This window comes from Arvicanthis niloticus, chromosome 20 (assembly GCF_011762505.2).
Source record: "Arvicanthis niloticus isolate mArvNil1 chromosome 20, mArvNil1.pat.X, whole genome shotgun sequence".
Classification (NCBI taxonomy): domain Eukaryota; kingdom Metazoa; phylum Chordata; class Mammalia; order Rodentia; family Muridae; genus Arvicanthis; species Arvicanthis niloticus.
The window spans coordinates 15,122,590-15,140,259 of record NC_047677.1 but is presented as its reverse complement, the minus strand read 5'-3'; the positions used below and the strand labels follow the sequence as shown (position 1 = coordinate 15,140,259).

The 17,670-nt window shown below is 45.7% G+C and overlaps 1 protein-coding gene and 1 long non-coding RNA gene across 4 annotated transcripts in view; one reads left to right on the top strand and one right to left on the bottom strand.

Moving 5' to 3' along the window:
- LOC143435308 (uncharacterized) lies at window positions 1-10,077 on the bottom strand. 2 transcript variants are annotated; one of them, XR_013105493.1, is made up of 6 exons: window positions 9,934-10,077; window positions 8,146-8,282; window positions 7,671-7,847; window positions 4,928-5,005; window positions 4,369-4,606; window positions 1-3,697 (listed from the first exon to the last, which is right to left on the bottom strand). It is a non-coding gene; the product is annotated as an uncharacterized LOC143435308 (long non-coding RNA). The 2 variants fall into 2 exon arrangements; XR_013105494.1 differs by having other exon boundaries at window positions 8,146-8,279.
- Window positions 10,019-17,670, top strand: part of Scml4 (Scm polycomb group protein like 4) — a 94,269-nt gene continuing 86,617 nt past the window's right edge. Inside the window, exon 1 of one of the 2 annotated variants that reach the window (XM_076917201.1) lies at window positions 10,019-10,397. The gene's annotated coding sequence lies outside the window, so the exon portion shown is untranslated. The remainder of the gene's footprint in view (window positions 10,398-17,670) is intronic. The other variant, XM_076917200.1, reaches the window with a different exon arrangement.

Sequence of the window (17,670 nt, the reverse complement as noted above, 5' to 3'; positions counted from 1 at the left end):
GGGCCTGGCCAACAGGGGGCGGTGCTACCTCTGGATAGATGGTCCTGAGTTGTGTAAGGAAGCAGATGGAGCTAGCCAGTAAGCAGCACTCCTCTGTGGCCTCTGCTTCAGTTTTGGCCTCCAGGTTTCTGCTGTGGCTTCCTTCAGTAGACTGTGACCCTGGATATGTAAGCCAAACAAACCCTTTCTTCCCCAGGTTGCTTTTGAGATGGGGTTTTATCAAAACAACAAAAGCTAATAGCTACGGCAGTGTCTATCTTAGTTTGTAGAGACTGTTCTGTTATTGCAAGAGATACCATGACCACCACAACTCTTATAAAGGAAAACACACATGACACGGTCATGGCAGGGAGCACACATGACACGGGAGCAGTAGTTGAGAAGGACATCCTGATTGGGGGTGGGGGGGAGGACTGGACCTTTTGAAAGCTCAAAGTCCACCCCTAGTGACACACTTCCCCCAGCAAGGCCACTCCTTCTAATCATTGTAATCCCTTTGAAGAGTTCCACTCCCTGGTGACTAAACACTCAAATCTATGAGCCTATGGGGATCATTCTTATTCAAACCACCAAAGTGCCCGAGCTGGATCTGTATTCTCTAGGAAATTTCTGGGCTGCTGGCAGGAGAGAGGCCTCCTCTTCAACAGGCCTTTGTGTGATGTATTGGCCTCAACCAGAAACCCATTTGCACCTCCCATTGTAAGTGGAGTGCTGTCATTCGTAATTACTTCATCTCAATCAGGGTTCTACTCCACCTTTGATTGTTCAGTTCCTGGATAAAAAACAAAACAAAACAAAACACGCACAACCTTTATATTTATAGTAAGCCTTAATCAGCACTAAAGCTGGGCAGATATCTATCCTCTAAGCTATTAGAATCTATTTTTTTTTTTCATCAAATAACACCAAATTATAATTTGTCATATCTCATCTGAGCTATTCTTAACTTAGGTTGGCCAGCCCACTTGACCATGATTTCATGACTCTTTAACCCACGACATCTTCCTTATTTCCTCCTCTCTCCTCCTCGTGGTTCTCCTCCAACCCCAAGCCCCACCCATGTCTCTTCTGCCCAGGATTGGCTGTTGGCATCTATATTTAGCCTTGGTTTTAAATTAAGGAGCAAGGTCACACTGTGCATGTGGCTTCTCTCTTTCCTGAGAGCAGCTGGGCCTTGGGGACCAGCATTTAGCATTGCAATACATAGCAAAAAGACCAAACCTCAACAGTAGAGACAGAGCTTTGAGCAGAACATTCTCCACAGACCTGCCCAACACACGCCACTTTTGAGTTCAGTGGTGGAGCAAGGAACTGGGTCAGCAAAGAAAATCAAGGGCCGGTCATTTGGAGGCTCCAAGGGGACAGCTTAGCAACTAGTATAGCAAATGATCATAATAATTTGGGTCCATAAGCCACCCCTCCACACACTGTACCCCCTCCTCGCACAATAAACTCTGATGCAGTTGTGCCATGCTCAGAGGAAAGCCCAGGACTTGGAAGGATCCACTTGCTTATTCAAATTCCCCTTGCAGTCTCCGTATGATTTGAATACTGTGAATCAGTACCAGACTTGTGCAAAGAGGTGGGAAAATTCTCCCCTTCCCCCTTGCTTCACGCAGACTGACTGGGGAATCCTATCAGCTATTCCACAGTCCCTGAGAACCCCAACATTTCCAGCAGTTGTGACAGCTGGAGCCAGGGCTGTGGGGGTTCTCAGACTTTTGGACATCTGTCCACTGGTGGGAGTCATGGAAGAGCAGAGAATGGTGTTGGGGGCCCTCAGGCTGGGGACAGTGTCTATCACAGGGCTGGGGCTAAAAAGGGGAGCTCAGGCTTGTCCCAGCAGGTGATTGTCCTTAGCTTGGCTGAGGCAAGTTTGGTGGTAGTTGTGGCTAGGATCTTAGAGAGGCCTTCTACGGGAGCTTAGGCTGTGGCTCTTTTTTTTTTTTTTTTTTTTTTTTTGGTTTTTTGGTTTTTTGAGACAGGGTTTCTCTGTGTAGTCCTTGCTGTCCTGGAACTCACTCTGTAGACCATGCTGGCCTCGAACTCAGAAATCTGCCTGCCTCTGCCTCCCAAGTGCTGGGATTAAAGGCGTGCGCCACCACCGCCCGGTGGCTCTGTAGGTCTTATTCCTGGCTCCCCATGGCAGATCTGGATGAATAGAGGCAGTCCATGGTTCTAAACAGCTTATTGTCATGGAGGAAAATGAATGTGTAAAGCCATATTCCACTTCTTAAGGTGGACTGAGATTAAATACCTTTTGGAGAGGAATGTCTGGGAAGGGAAGCTTATTGGCTGAGCCCTCTGGGCCTCTAGGTACCTCATTAGCATGGAGAACTCTGTTTTGAGCCTATGTGACCATAGGACACGTTTCTTTTATGTGAGAAGCATGGCACTTGATCCAAGTCAGGAGTCTGGAGGTCTGGCAGTCACCTAAGCCTCAGGTGTGTCCTCCTCCTGCCCCCGAGTCTCTGGGTCTCAACCTGCTCTACCTTACCAAACTTCCTGTCATAGTTTTATGTTTCACAATATTACCACATATGCGCGCACACGCGCGTGCGCGCACGCACACACACACACACACACACACACACACACATACACACACCCCACATGTGTGCCACGGCAGTAGGAACCCTGACTAAGCTAGCAGATAGCTAAAATTAGTGACTCCAAGGGATGATGAGGACCCGTGTCTGAAAGCCCGACACTGCTGAGATTGACTTAGGTAGACCTCTTGAACCCCTGGGGTGTTCACTCCTTCGGTAATAATGACTTGTTGATCCCCACCAACACACCAGGAGCTGCACTGCATGCTGGGGAAGGGCTGCATGCTGGGGAAGCACTGCATGCTGGGGAAGGGCTGTGTCTCAGTTAGGTTTGTTGTTTTGTTTTGCTGTGAAGAGACACCATGACCACAGCAACTCTCATAAATGAAGACATTTCATTGGGGCTGGCGTACAGTTCAGAGGTTTAGTCCATTATCATTACAGTGGGAAGCGTGGCAGCATGCAGGCAGGCATGGGGCTGGAGAGGTAGCTGAGAGTGCTATACTAGGATCTGCAGGCACAAGAAGAGAGAGTGACACTAGGCCTGGCTTGAGTTTCTGGACTCTCAAAGCCCTCCCCCACACCAGTGACATACTTCCTCCAACAAAGCCACACCTTCAATAATGCCACTCTTCTGAGTCTATGGGGACCATTTCCATTCAAACTACCATGAGCTTAGAGTAGGACCTGTTCTTTACCACTTTGGAATTTATAGACTCATGACCAAAGTACAGCCCTGAAGTTGGTGTCCCTTACTTTACAACCCTTTGCAGGCCAGATTCTGCCTCAAAAGGAGAGAGTCTGCGCTGGTCAAACCTCAAGGTCAACATTTCTGCTGAGATGATCTCAGCCAAGGTTGGCTCAGAGCCACAGAGAGGAAGCTTATCCGAAGGTTTTGAGGCCAGCAGCGTCTGAGTGAACCAAATCCTTTCCTTAGGTGGGACTTGTTTTCTCTTCATTCAATAAGCAACTTTCTTTGGTACTTAACACCGGGTCTTGCCATTTTAGAATGACCCCCTCTGTATATCGCTTGTGCTCAGGGCCTCGAGCCCTCCCAGCGCTCCAGGGTATGGCTGAAGGGAATCCCAGGGCAGGGGACAACAGAACAATCCTCAGGTTAGCTTAGGCTGTTGTCTGATGTGGTCCACCTTGCAGGAAAAAAAAAATAAAAAGATTTGTTTTTACTTTAAGAGTGATTTATGAGTTCTGGTGGTGCAAATCTTTCATGCAAACACTTGGGAGGAAGAGGCAGACAGATCTCTATGAGTTCCAAGCTATCCTGGTCTAAATCAGTAGTTCCAGGCTGGCCAGGGGTCCACAGTGAGACCCCTGTCTCTAACAAAGCAAAACAAGATTTATGAGAAGTGTAAGTGCATTTCCTAACATGACAAGGAAAGATTCTGTTCCTGAGGATGGATGACTCCACTCAAGTCCCTGTTAGCACAAAACAAGTCGGGCTGCTCTGCAGAAAATATAAAAGAATAAAAGCATGAAAATTACTCACAATTTTACCACCAATAAATCATCGCTACTAACATTTCTTCCACATTTTATAAATCATTCCTTTTCTTCAAAATAGAGTTGTATTCCGTATCTTTCTTTCTCACCTGCAATTTTCTCAGCAAATGTGTATTATGAGTCTCTTTTCCTATTGTTCTATGCTCTATGACATCCATTTTTTTTAAAAAAATAGGATAATATCTTTTATTTATTCTTTGACAATTTCCTATGTGTAAACAATGCATCTTGAGCACTGGGACTCACCCTCCCAACTCTCCCAGAACCCCCCATGCCCCACCATTCCCCAGGAATTTCCTACCGTGTGGCCACACTCTTTCATGTCCTCTTTGTTTCTGTTAATAGCCCACCCGTGCTGCCTGTTGGGATGCTGGCTGAGCTTGTGCAGGTACCCACAGTGGCAGTGCCCGTGACAGGTCCCAATGTCACAGCACTCTTTGCCGGGTCTCTCTCAGCACTCTTTCAGCCCCCTCTTCGGTGGCTGGTCTTCACTGCTTTGTGGGTTCTTCCCTTCCTCACCCCGGTTTCAGCCCCTTACACTAGATAGGAGAAAAACAAGGGTAGAGGGGAGAGAAGAATTAGGAAAATCCTTGAATCTAATTTATTTTGTTTCTTCTTTGATGACAAGGCTACTAACCTCCCTAAAGGAACACTCCCCTCCCTGCCACTCACTCCACTACCTCTCTGGGACCCTAGCATTTATAAATCCTCTGAAAAGTTTCCAGAATTCCAAACATCACACAATCACAGATATCAATCTGCATCTGACCAAAACATCCTTCTGCTAGAGCATGAGGCAAATCATGTCCAGCTGCTGTGGACAGCCCAAAGCAACCCCATATCCCCGTACCCCTCCTCACCCCTCCTTCTTCTTTGTGAGCTGTCTTCTTTAAATCTTCCTCCATGAACATGGTGGTGCACGCCTTTAATCCCAACACCTAGGAGGCAGAAGCAGGTGGCTCTCTGAGTTCAAGGTCAGCTTGGTTGTCGGAATGAGTCTCAGGGCAGCCGGAGTTACGTAGGAAGATCCTGTCTCAAAAGGACAAAACAAAACTTCCTCAAGTTGTCATATGGATATCTCCATTCATTAGGTCTTATGCTACTGGGAAAAAAAAAAAAAAGTGCTTTTCCTTTTGCAGTACTGGGAATCAATCTCCAGACCTGACACATGCCCAGTACACATGCTACCACTGAGCCATACCTCCAGCTGGAAAGAGTGCCTTTTGTCTCTTGTTAATCACAACCACAGCCACTGTAAGCCACAAGCCCTTCAACCTAAAGTGCTGATCTCTCAAGCCTGGTGGAGAGAGAGCGATTCTCAGGGCTGTAGAATGTTAGACTCATATGGGCTCACAAAGACAGCACAGTGCCCGGTCTCGTCTCCAGTCTAAAGCAAGGCAGAGATTTGACCAAGGTCATTGGGTTCCTAGAGGGCTGGAGCGAGAGGCAGCGCCAGGAAGCTGTGTGATAGACCAGTTAACCACTGTGTCTTAGAAGCAAACGCATGGGCAAACTGTCCATCACTTCTGAGCCCTTGGGCCATTTGCCTAACATCCTCAAAGCTCATTTTTTTTCTGGTCTGTGTCGTGGGACCAATACCTATTTTCCAAGATTGCTGGGTGTCTTAGGGCTTTACTGCTGTGAACAGACACCATGACAAAGGCAAGTCTTATAAAGGACAACATTTAACTGGGGTTGGCTTACAGGTTCAGAGGTTTGGTCCATTATCATCAAGGCAGGAACATGGCAGCATCCAGGCAGGTATGGGGCTGAGGAGCTGAGAGTTGTACCTCTTGTTCCAAAGGCAGCTAGGAGAAGACTCTGGCTTCCAGGCAGCTAGGAAGGGCGTCATAAAGCCCACACCCACAGTGACACACTTCCTCCAACAAGGCCACACCTCCAAATAGTGCTACTTCATGGGCCAAGTGTGTTCAAACCACCACACTGGGGTTGGACTATATGGAGCAGTAGTCCTTCAGTAAGTGTCACAAATGTGTGTGTTGATAATGTTGATGCCTTGCCTGCAGCAGAATCCTCTCAGCCTGAAGTTTGTGTCAGGAAACCCCATCTCTCCAGGCAAAGGTTGCTCTCGATATGGGTGATGTCTTCATCAGCAACTAACAGAATGATAGGGGTGACCCCCCAAAATGGAACCTTGCTCTTCGTTACCTCTTACTACCCACCAACCAAGTGATGTTTGTGTGGAATGTGCTGCCTGTGCTCTGAGAGAGAAATGTGACCATAGCTTGGAAAAGAGCAAGAAGGTGATGGTGGAGAGATAGCTCAGTGGTTAAGAGTATATGCACTGTTCTTTCAGAGGTCCTGAGTTCAATTCTCAGCACCCACGTAGCCACTCACAATTATTTGATGCTGTCTTCTGGTATGCAGATATACATGCAGACAAAGTATCCATATATATAAATAAACAAATCTTTTTTAAAAAGAGCAAGGTAGAATACCCTAAGCAGTGTGTGTGTGTGTGTGTGTGTGTGTGTGTGTGTGTGTGTGTGTTTGTTGGCACATATGTGTGAAGGCCAGAGCAGAGGTTGATGCCAGGCATCTTCTTTGATCCCTCTACTTTATTTACAAGGGCAGAGTCTCACAATGAGCCTAGAACTCTCTGACTCCCCTAATCCTGTTATCCAGCTTGTGCCAGGACACCATCTCTGCTTCCTGGTCATGATGGGATTGCAGACAGACCACAGGACACCTGCCTGGTATTTTTGTGAGGGTTTGGGATCTGAACTCTGATACTCGTGCATTGTGCATGCACTTTATCCATGGAGCCATCGTCCCAGCCCAGCCTGAGCATTTTGATGGTCATCCAGAGATGCTCAAGGTTAGAGCTATGATGGAGGAGAAGAGGAGAAGAAGGAAGAAGAAGAGGAGGAGGAAGAAGGGGAGGAAGAGAAACAGGAGGAGGAGGAGGGAGAGGAGGAGGAAGGGGAGGAAGAGGATGAAGAGAAACAGAAGGAGGAGGAAGAGGAAGGGGAGGAAGAAGATGAAGAGAAACAGAAGGAGGAGGAGGAGGAAGAGGAAGAGGAAGGGGAGGAAGAAGATGAAGAGAAACAGAAGGAGGAGGAGGAAGAGGAAGAGGAAGGGGAGGAAGAAGATGAAGAGAAACAGAAGGAGGAGGAGGAGGAAGAGGAGAAGAAGGCAAAGAAGAGGAGGAGGAGGAAAGGGAGGAAGAGGATGAAGAGAAACAGGAGGAGGAGGAAGACAACGACACTGTGCCTTTTTTTGTTGTTGTTTTTTTTTTTGTTTGTTTTTTTCGAGACAGGGTTTCTCTGTGTAGCCCTGGCTGTCCTGTAACTCACTCTGTAGACCAGGCTGGCCTCGAACTCAGAAATCCGCCTGCCTCTGCCTCCCAAGTGCTGGGACTAAAGGCGTGCGCCAACACCGCCCGGCGACACTGTGCCTTTAAGGATCCTCTGGCTGACACTTGCCATTCCACAACATTTTTTTTTCTCTTACATGCTTAACTTAAAATTTTCTTGGAATTTAAAAAAAAAATTCAATATTTTTGTAAAATATTGATAACTTGAGGCCTGTGGTGATGGTTAAGAAGAAAGGAATTTGAGTAACATGCTTGCACGTACATACCGTTAATCTCAGCAATATATATTTAAATATTTCAGGCCAGCTTTAGTTAATTTCAAGGTCATGTGTGACTGCCAAGCTGACCCATCGAGTGGTGAGCCCGGCTGAAGGAGAAGCCACACAGAGCATCTGTATGAAGATGGAGCGTGCAGATCAGAGCCAGGGCCCCTCAGAGTCTTCCTGGGAAAGAAAAACCAAAGGTTTTTGGAGTGAGAGTCTACCAAAGCCTTTTCTCTTATAGGGTTTGATTCCTTAAGAAATGTTTTATTTGTTGAAAGAGTCATATTCAACTTAACACCAGTTACCCAAGTTCATCTAAGGGCCCTTCAGTGGAACACTGTGTGAGTCCGTATGACCACAGCTGTGGCTAGAGCTTGGTGCAGGCCACATTTAACCCATCCATCAGGCCCCAGTGTTCTCCCCCACCCCCTGCCCAAACAGGGCCTTACTCTATAGCTGAGGTTGCCCCGAGACTCACCATGTAGCTCAGGCTGGCCCATGTCCTTCTGTCTCAGGCTTCTGAATGCTGACATCACAGGTGTGCAGCCCACCCCTGGCTGGTTTCTAATTCTCCTTCTTTTCTCCTTCTCATCTTCTCTCTTAGGCCCCTTTCTTCTTTAAATAAAATCAGTTATATGAAATTACAAACACTCCCTCCACCACACAAAACTACCAAGACTGTATTTTTCTGAATAAAACAAAGCATCAAAACTTAACAGGTAAATGAAGTAAGGGTGTGGATTTCTTCTCTTCCTCCTCGTCTTCCTTGTCTTTATTTTTACTTTTCCCCTTCAGTTTTATAATTTTTTTAATAATTTTTATAATTTATTTTCAGTTTTATAATTTATTTTCAAAGGACAAAACCCTTGACAGTTTAAATACAAGTCCAAAAGAGTTGTTGTAGGCCAGCGGTGAACCCATGATGCTTTCCTCAGACGCGCACACCTCCTCTAAGGCCTCTTCCTTCGAGGAGAGAGCACTACAGCTGTTCCTCACCATCCTCCATGACTGCACGAATCTGCACTTTGTGAACTTGTTACTTTTCCATGTCTACATCATGAATTTCAGCCCGAAGTTTGTCTCCCATGATCCTAATAATTTCTACTTGGGCCAAACCGTATCTTTCATAAAATGGAAATTTATTGAGAGCTTTTGAGGGCCAATCTTGTTTCGCTAACTCAGCCTTTGATTCCCTTGGATGGCAAAGGGGACACATAGTACACTGTTGGCACAATTGTGTGACTCTTTATGGCACTTGGTAGAAATGGGGACTGGCACCCAAGCTAGGCCAGGACCAGCTTGGGAGCCATCTTGGGGTACAGGGGACAGGGCCATGGCCAGCAGCTGACATAGGCACAAAGGACACATGCCATCCAGGGAATTCCTTCTTTCTTAGTAAGGATAATGCTTTGACTCCAAACCACCAATTTCCTGTATCTATTTAAACTTCAAATTGTAGGTCCTTTTTAATTTTTCATATTTTCAGTAACTGGCTAAGCTGTGACCCAGACCTTCCAAATTGGCTTAGCTAATGGTCAGTCCTGGCTACAAGCATTCTGCCTGTCCCTACAAGTAAGCCCAGTAGACAGCCTGTGTTTTGTAGTCCAGGCATTTCATCTTGTAGGAGTCGCTCGAGACACACCCCATTTCCCCCAGATGAATGAAGTCAGCACCAGAAAAACCTCGACTCACTTTATAAAGAGAAAGGAGGAGAAAAGCTGCCTTCTCTGGTATAAGCTGGTTTAGTGGACGGGCAGTGGGTGTGAAGGAGAGACAGCAGCCCTTTCCCAGGCAGGTCCCAAGTGTGTTTAGGCATGGAGAAACACTTCCAGATGTGCATACACAGATGTGGAGCCGTGTGGCATTAAATGTAGGATAGGCAGCTTTAGAGCTGACAGGTACAGCCACAGTGTGTCACCAGTAGAGGCACACACCTCTGATTACACACAGGCTTTCTGTTGTTAGTATTCTGGCTATTGTGTCGGAATAGCATTCTTCTTTCTTTTTTCTTTCTTTCTCCCCCCACTCTCCCCCCCCCCGCCCCAAGCCAGACGTTAGTCTTGTCAGATCACAACAGTCTTATAAGCCTGGTGTGGCCCTCACTGCTGCAGGACTGGGACAAAGAGATGATGTTACAGTCTGGTTTCTATGGCAACGGAGGAGGGGTCATGGAAACTGAAATGCAGGGAACACCCATTCTGACTATTGTGACATAATTCAGTCTATTACAAGGAAGTAAGTAACTAAGAAGCAGAAGTGTCATTACCTGGCAGATTCTGTTCACAAAAAGCTGTGCTGTGTATTTCTCTTAGATGGTCTGTATAGAGGGAAAAATCACACACACACACACACACACACACACACACACACACACACGCACACGCAGTCCTCTCCTTCTGCATGTAAAATGTGTGTGTTCTTTAGAAGCCAGTGGTTGGCTGGTTTTCCGGACATGATGTGGTTGCAGCTGTCATCGTAATGGAAATTCACTGCTGTAGCTATGGTAAATCGAGTGAGTGCTCTGCTTGTGCTGAATGCATTAGTCTAATGAGATGCTTGCAGCGGCAAGCAGGGCTGCTGGCGACTAGCTGTGAGCCGTAGCAGCACACGGGTGGAAGATAGCTTGTGCAAGCCACACTCGCAGTGCGTGTGCATGAAGTCACCTGTCTTCTAAGCCAACACTCCCGACCTCAGCAACACTCTCATCAGGGCTCTGTGACCAAGCTGTAGGTAAGGGAGACGCATGCTGGAGGGTGTGCTGTCATACACGGCTCCTTCTCGTTGGGCTGTCAGTACAACAGGTTACCTGCTTTAGTTTATTTGGGAGGGTTTGCATGCCTGCCTCTATGGCAATGCACGAGTGTCTGGTGCTGAAACTACTGAGCCTGGCGGGTAAACTTCAGATCCTAACATGCAAAATGCAATGTTTGATTTCTTAACTGTGTTTCGAAGGAAGATGTAAAACAGAAACATACAGTTTATATACATTTTTGATATGTACCGCTCTTTAAGTCTGCATGTAAATATGGGCAAAGTTTTCATTTTTTTTCAAATATGATCTCAGATAACTGCTTGGGTTTTTTTTTTTTCTAATAATAATTTTGCCTTATTTTGTTCTATTAATTTAAAAATTGTAGTATGTTTTAGGTTACAAATATTTACCTAAAATTTATTATTAAAATTGACGTGATATAAGCACACACCAAAGCATTTGCTTCTAAGTTGGATTTTATTTATTTACGTTGAATGTTGCAGATGGGATATTTCTTGTGTTTTTGTTGGTTGCTAATTTACTAGTCATAGATAAGGATAGTATTGATTGCTTTCGAGTTCCTGCTGTTAGTGTTTTAGGAGGAAAAAAAAAAAATCCCAGGTTAGTATGAAATGTTTGGAGTTTTCCCAAGTTCAAAGACAAGATTACCTCCTTCCCCCACACAGCGCTATGGGACCTGAACTAGCTTCCCCTCATTCTGCCTGCAGCCCCAAGTGTCATCTACAGGTTGCTCTGTTGATGGACAGGACCAGTGGATTCAGGTGTGGAGCGGGCTGCTGAGTAAGCAGATTTCCCTCAGCAGCGATGCGCTTGAGTCTAAGCTCTTGTCATTATTTTCGACAGTCAGCCAGAGGTGGCTTGCTGTGTTGTCTTTCTAGGGTCACGCCATTTCTCAAGATGGCTAAGACCGTCTGCAGCTCTCTGAGAAACGGGGCTTTGTAGCTGGGACACTTGAAGAGTGATCCAGATGTGGTTGTTGTGTGTTTCGTATTTTTAATTCCTTTCTCAATGAAGGAAAGATTTTTGAAGGGCAAGAGACATAGTCGCCTTTTCCCTCCTTAAGACCGTCTTCTCATTAAAAACAAAAACGAAACAGAATGTCTGGAGAACTCGTAGAAGTATAGAGATGACTGTATTTTATGGAATATTTGTGTGTTTGTCGTTTGGTAGAAATGGCTCTGTCTATCTGAGTAACTGGGTGGCAATTACCTAGAAAACTAACAGAGTGGCCGCCAAAATGCAGCTAAAATGTAAACACAGACACCCCATGCAGAGAAGCCGCTTGGTAGCTTTACAATCTACTTTTAAAATTTAGCGGTCAACTAATTTTTAAAACATGAATTTTTTCTCTCACTCTTAACATTGTGTGTGTGTTGGAACCTTCCCCAAGTATCCTCCTGTCTAACTTGTGTCATAAGAGGAAACACAGATCCCACAAAAATCCCAAATTTTAGTTGTTTTACCACATTTCAATTTCTCACCATGTCACCAAGATTACTTTTCTTAAAAGCTGTATCTGAGCAATAATAAGACAGTAAAAAAATGAGCCAGCAAAATACGTGGCTTCCTCCCGCAGTCTCTCTGCCTCTGGTATTCTCTGCAGGTGTTATCAGCAATAGTTTCACTTTCTGGTTCTGGTTGTGGGGCTGAAGGTTGGAGGTCACAGGCTTCCGGGGAAACAAGCCAAACCCAAGTGTCATCACCTCAATTCATCTGCTTTGATCTTGCCAACCCCCCAAAACAAAACAAAACAAAAAAAACCCAAAACAAACAACAAAAACAAAAAACACACAAGGACTTTTAATATATTCAGTACTGCTTGCCTGTGATAAAAATTTGAACAATGCCCTAAAAGACAAAGACAGAAGTTTAATTTTTTTTTTTTTTTTTTTTTTTTTACTAAAATGGTCAGAAAATCATGACTAGATTGCATTCAACCTTTCATAACGTGGTGGTTTTTATTTGTTTCTTCTTAATATTACTGTTGGATCTCAAATGCTTAACTGCAATAAGTTAAGAAAACACAACAAGGATTGCTCACTGAAGAATAGTTTTTCTGTTAGAAAGCTGGGGTGTGGAACACAAGATTCAGGGTGTTTCTTCGGTCTGTCTACTGTTTTGCCAGACCCAAGGGCGTATCACACACACACACACACACACACACACACTCACACACACACACACACACACACACACATACGTGTACACACTCCTTGTGACGTACACTTTCAAACAAGCAGCTACCTCCAACAGCGTCAACATCCCATGACCTCTGGGTATCTGGGCTGTGTGCTCCTTGGAGGTCAGAATTCTAACTTCCTCCTGCTTCATCCTCTTAGATTTCGTTTGAGAACTCATTTGGGATGAAGATGAAGACAGACCCCTTTCCCACAAGGGAAATGTAAAATCATTTTCCTGATTCCGGAGTGATGTCTATGAGAACAGGCTCCTGTCAGGTGTGAGCACATGGACTTCGTTCTATTGATGGGCAAACTGAGTATTTCTGAGAAAACTTTAAAAAAAGTTTCTTTGGATATTTTATGTCTCAATCCCAAAGTCTCCCAAGAGACTTTGAGATTTACACATTTCCCCTCCTTTAATTTTTTTATTATTATTTTTTTATTTTTTATTATGTACACATTTTCTCTCCTTTAAATTTTTTTTTTTTCTTTCAGAGACAGGTGAGGAGAGACAGGGGGATTCAAATGGTCCCTAGGAGGAAGAAAAATCAGATGGTTTGGTACAAATACAAAGTTACAGAAGCCGCCAGGGTGTCTAGTAAATTACTCTAAATTTTAATTAATGAGACACAAAAGCCATACTACAAGCTTTAAAAATTACCCTTTTATCAATAAGGTGATAATTAACTTTCTCTAGAATTAGCGATTCTCCGAGCCCCGGGCAGTATGCCGCCTGCTAAGTTCTTTGGAATGCTGCCAATTTTTAACAATTGGTCTCTTGACAAAGCTAGTGATTTTTAATTCAAATATCTATTGTGGCATTTTCAGTTGTGGCTCAAAGACCTTTAAGATCACTCAAATCCTGGCGAAATCTCTGAGACCCAGAGTTGCTCGGAATATTTGGGTTGCATTAGAATTAATTACTTTCAAAAAAAAAAAAGAATTAGTTATTTTCTCTTTCTTCATTTTCCTGCTTCTACCTTTTTCTCGACAAGCCCCAGTCCTCTGGCTGGAAGCCATGGTGATGAATTATGGTTTGTGGGCGCACGCACAGCCCCCGGTTTCATTCATGTTGGGTTTATCTCGGTTTCAGTTCTGGAGAGCGGGTGTATTTGTGTTTGTGGAAACCAGAGGTTAATATCAGGTGTCTTCCTCAATAGCTGTCTTGCTGTGTGAGACAGTGTCTCTCATGAACCTGGATCTTGCTGATTGTCTAGACGGGCTTGCCAGTGGCCCCCAGGAGTCTCTTGTCTCTGCTTCCCTAGTGCTGGGATTCAGAGCTTGCGTCACCATGCCTGGCTTATTATGTGGGTGTGGCTTATTGTGTGGGTGTGGCTTATTATGTGGGTGTGGCTTATTGTGTGGGTGTGGCTTATTGTGTGGGTGTGGCTTGTTGTGTGGGTGTGGCTTATTGTGTGGGTGCGGGGGAATCCAAACTTGGTTCTCACGCTTGCTCAGCCAGTTCATCGACTGGACTGAGGCATCTCCAGCCCCAGGGCTCATCCTTGGCTTTCCTGAGAAGAGGCCGCCTTCTCAGCCCCATTGCTCCTAGGCTCTGCTCTCTTCCTTGTTGGGAACATGTGTGTTGGCTTAGTGAGAGCAAATGAGGATAAATTCTCCTCAGAAAGGACAGTGAGGAATTAAGTGGGCTGCGATGTGCAGAGAGCATGGCTGCTAGTGACAGTGATGGCACACACGGAAGGTCCTTCCTTTTCTTGTCTTCCCTCTTAGGTGGAAGTCATTTGTTTCAAGTCCAGTAAAGGGTCAAACAACTGGACACGCTGTGAGAGGTGAGTCAGGAAAAGGTATATTCAGAAAGGTCTGCTTAGAGTGTGTGTGTGTGTATGTGTGTACCTGTGTTTATGTGTGTGTGTGTGCATGTGAGAGTGTGTGTGTGTGTGCATGTGTGTGCATGTGTATGCATGTGTGTGCTTGCATGCATGTGTGTGTGCACCTGTGTGTATGTGAGTGTGTGTGCATGTGCATGGGAGTGTTTGTAGGTGTATGTGTATAAGTGTGTGTGTGTGGTGTATCTTGTGTTGTATGCCCTGCATGTTATTGTTAGTGTGGGTGTTGCCAAGTGTGTACGAAGGTACACATGCTCTTGTGTGTGTGTGTGTGTGTGTGTGTGTGTGTGCATGTGTGCTTGAAACACTGGACATCTGAAGAAAGTTAAAAGCAAGAACTTATAATCTGAACCCTTGTCCCCAGGCAAACCCTAGACACCCACATGGTGTGTGGCTGAGGGTCTGCCTCCGAGAGCCGGGCTTGGCTTCTGTGCGGCATCTTTGTGGGGTGCAGACAGCTGAGCCTCTGCCTTCCCTCTCTAGTTGTAAGCAAGGGCATCTTTTCCTCCAGTGCTCCCCCAGCCTCCTTTTCCAGCAACTTCTCTATCTTCCCAGGGTTCACGTTTACCCTCAGAACAGCACTGTGGAGCTGCATAGACGACAGTGCATAGACGACAGATCTGTGGAACTGCATAGACTTGACTTACAAAAGCCAGCTGACTGCTTGCCAGTGTGATCTGGGCCTGCAATGGGGCATCCTTGAAAATTCTGGAACTTCTTTTCCTTCCTGGAGATGGTTTTCTTAGTCACCCCTCACTACCAAGGTGGTTTGGATCAAGCAGAGCATTGAACAGGGCTTAGCAAGTGCTAAGTTATCAGTAACGCGTAAATGTCTGCAGTAACAAGTTGGTATTTGTGTTTGTCAAGACAGTGTAGCACCACAAATACCTTGTCCGTCCACTTAGGATGCCAACCCCTGAGGGGCTGTTTGTATCTGTCACTCAGAAGGGGACACTGAGGCTTCTATTGAATAGCTTGTGAGGACTGTGTGGCTGTGCGCAATCTGCCTTCTCCATTTTGAGCAATGGGCTGGCCATTTCACTCACAAAGGATGAGAAGAAAGCTCTCTCATGACCAGTACCAACTGTTCCTGCTCAGCCAGGCTGGGTTGCTCCAGATCCTGCCCACCTCCAAGAGGAAAGCACTTGCTGCCTTTCCCACTTGGAAAGGCAGTGGGCGGCACAGGGACCTTGTTAAAGGTGTGAGCCCTCTCTCCTTCCTTTTTATTACAAATGCTTTTAACACCTTGGTTACAGGCCTGGAGTGAATGTCCTAGATACTCTAACTCACACCCGCAATCTTAGGAAAGACAGCATGTGGATCCCAGCTGAATCGTAGAGAGGGATGACGGCAGAGAGATTTGTAAAGCTTCCCAGGTAACACAGGCACTGACTCCAGCTCCCAGTGCAGACTGTAACTGCTAACGCCAGCTGCCATTGCTGCTGGCCACGTGACTTTCTGAAACGGTAAATACTTGTAACTTTGGACAAAATTAAGAGCAGCCTGCCTTCAGTCTGGGCACCAATTACATTCCTGGAAAGTAAATGCTCTGGTAGGGTCTGGGTATGGCTTGAGTATGTTCCCCCGCCTCGTCCCCCAGAGGTACCTGCGCTGGGAGCTGGGTCCCCAGGGTGGTGCATTAAGAAGTGGGGCCTAGGACTGGAGAAATGGCTCAGGGGTTAAGACCACTTCAAGAGGACCCGAGTTCAACTCCCAGAACCCACATGGCAGCTCACGACTGTCTGTAACTCTAGTTCCAGGGGGTTCCAAACCCCCAGACAGACACATATGCAGGCAATACACTAATACATTATAAATTAAAAAAATTAAAAAGATAATGTCTCATTAAAAAAAAAAAAAGTAAGGCCTAGGTCCAGTGATTAGGCCACTGGAAGGTTGGCCCTTAGAATGGACTACTGTGGTTCTGGTGGGACCACGGTTAGTTCCTGAGAGAGAAAACTGTAAAAAGAAGCAGCTTGACCAAAGCTCTGGCTTCCCATGTTTGTATGTCCTCTCGCACACGGTCCTATCAGGATATCAGCTGCCACAAGGCAGTGCCACCAAGGGAGCCTTCACCAGAGGGTCTGTCGGATCAGCCTAACCAATCTCATGTCTTCAGACTTCTAACCTGGAAGCCAGATAAGTACTTCTTTTCTTTATAAAGTACTAGCTTCAAGTCCTTTATTGAGGAACAGAAAACTAGATGGATATTGTGTTCATATGTAAGTTGAAGTTATTCATAGGTTCAGAAAAATGAGGGTTTTTAAAAATACAACAGGACAGTGAGTTGTCATGTGGTGCTGCTCCCCACCCCCACCCCCAGCACAGGAGAGCTACTTGTCTCTGCTGTCCTAGTGACAGACATGCTTACTATACCTCCACCCTTGAGCCAAGTGAAGCCACGATCAACCCATTGCTCTCTCACCACTGCTGAGTCCCGAGGGGCCGGGCCACTCTCTGATGTTGTTACTTCCTCTCGCCTCCTTAAACGTCTGACTGAGAGCACTTGCCGACTTGGCTTCGGTTCCCAGTGTCCACACGGGAGCTCGCATCTGGGCATCATTCCAATTTCACCGAATCTGATGTCCTCTTCTGGCCTCCTCAGAAACTGGGCATGCATATAGCACTCGCAGACATACGGGCATGCAAAACCCTATACAAATAAAAGGAAAAGTTTTAACTCTTAAAAAAAAAAAATAAAAATCTCAGTTGATTCAAATGGTGATGTCTGCCAGTGCCCAAGGGGACGACAGGGCTGCTCAGAGGAGCCTGAGAGACCCTCAGAGGCTTTGAGGGGAGAGATGCAGAGAAGATGAGCCTGCAGAACATGCAGTATCCCTGGAATAACTTTTTAAAAGGCAGGTCTTATGGGAAGACACTTTTAAAAAGTGGCTTCATAGAATTGGAAAAAAAAAAAAAAAAGAGGTAAGGAGAGTGTGGGAGCACAGTGTTGTCCAAGGACTTCGATGGTCAAGCCCAGGGAGCCAGAAGGGCAGCAACAGAGCATCCAAAACAAGTCTCAGCTCTAGTTAAGTATTTGTGGTGCTTCGGAAACCTTTAAGCAATGCTTCTACCTGTAGACTGTCACGTAGCCTTAGGTTACGAGTTCAACTTTCTCTCTCCTGATAAGAACCTGTATTCAGCTAGTACTTGAGATTCCTGAAATGCTTCCCATGTTAATAAAGCATTTGAATCCCTAAGCC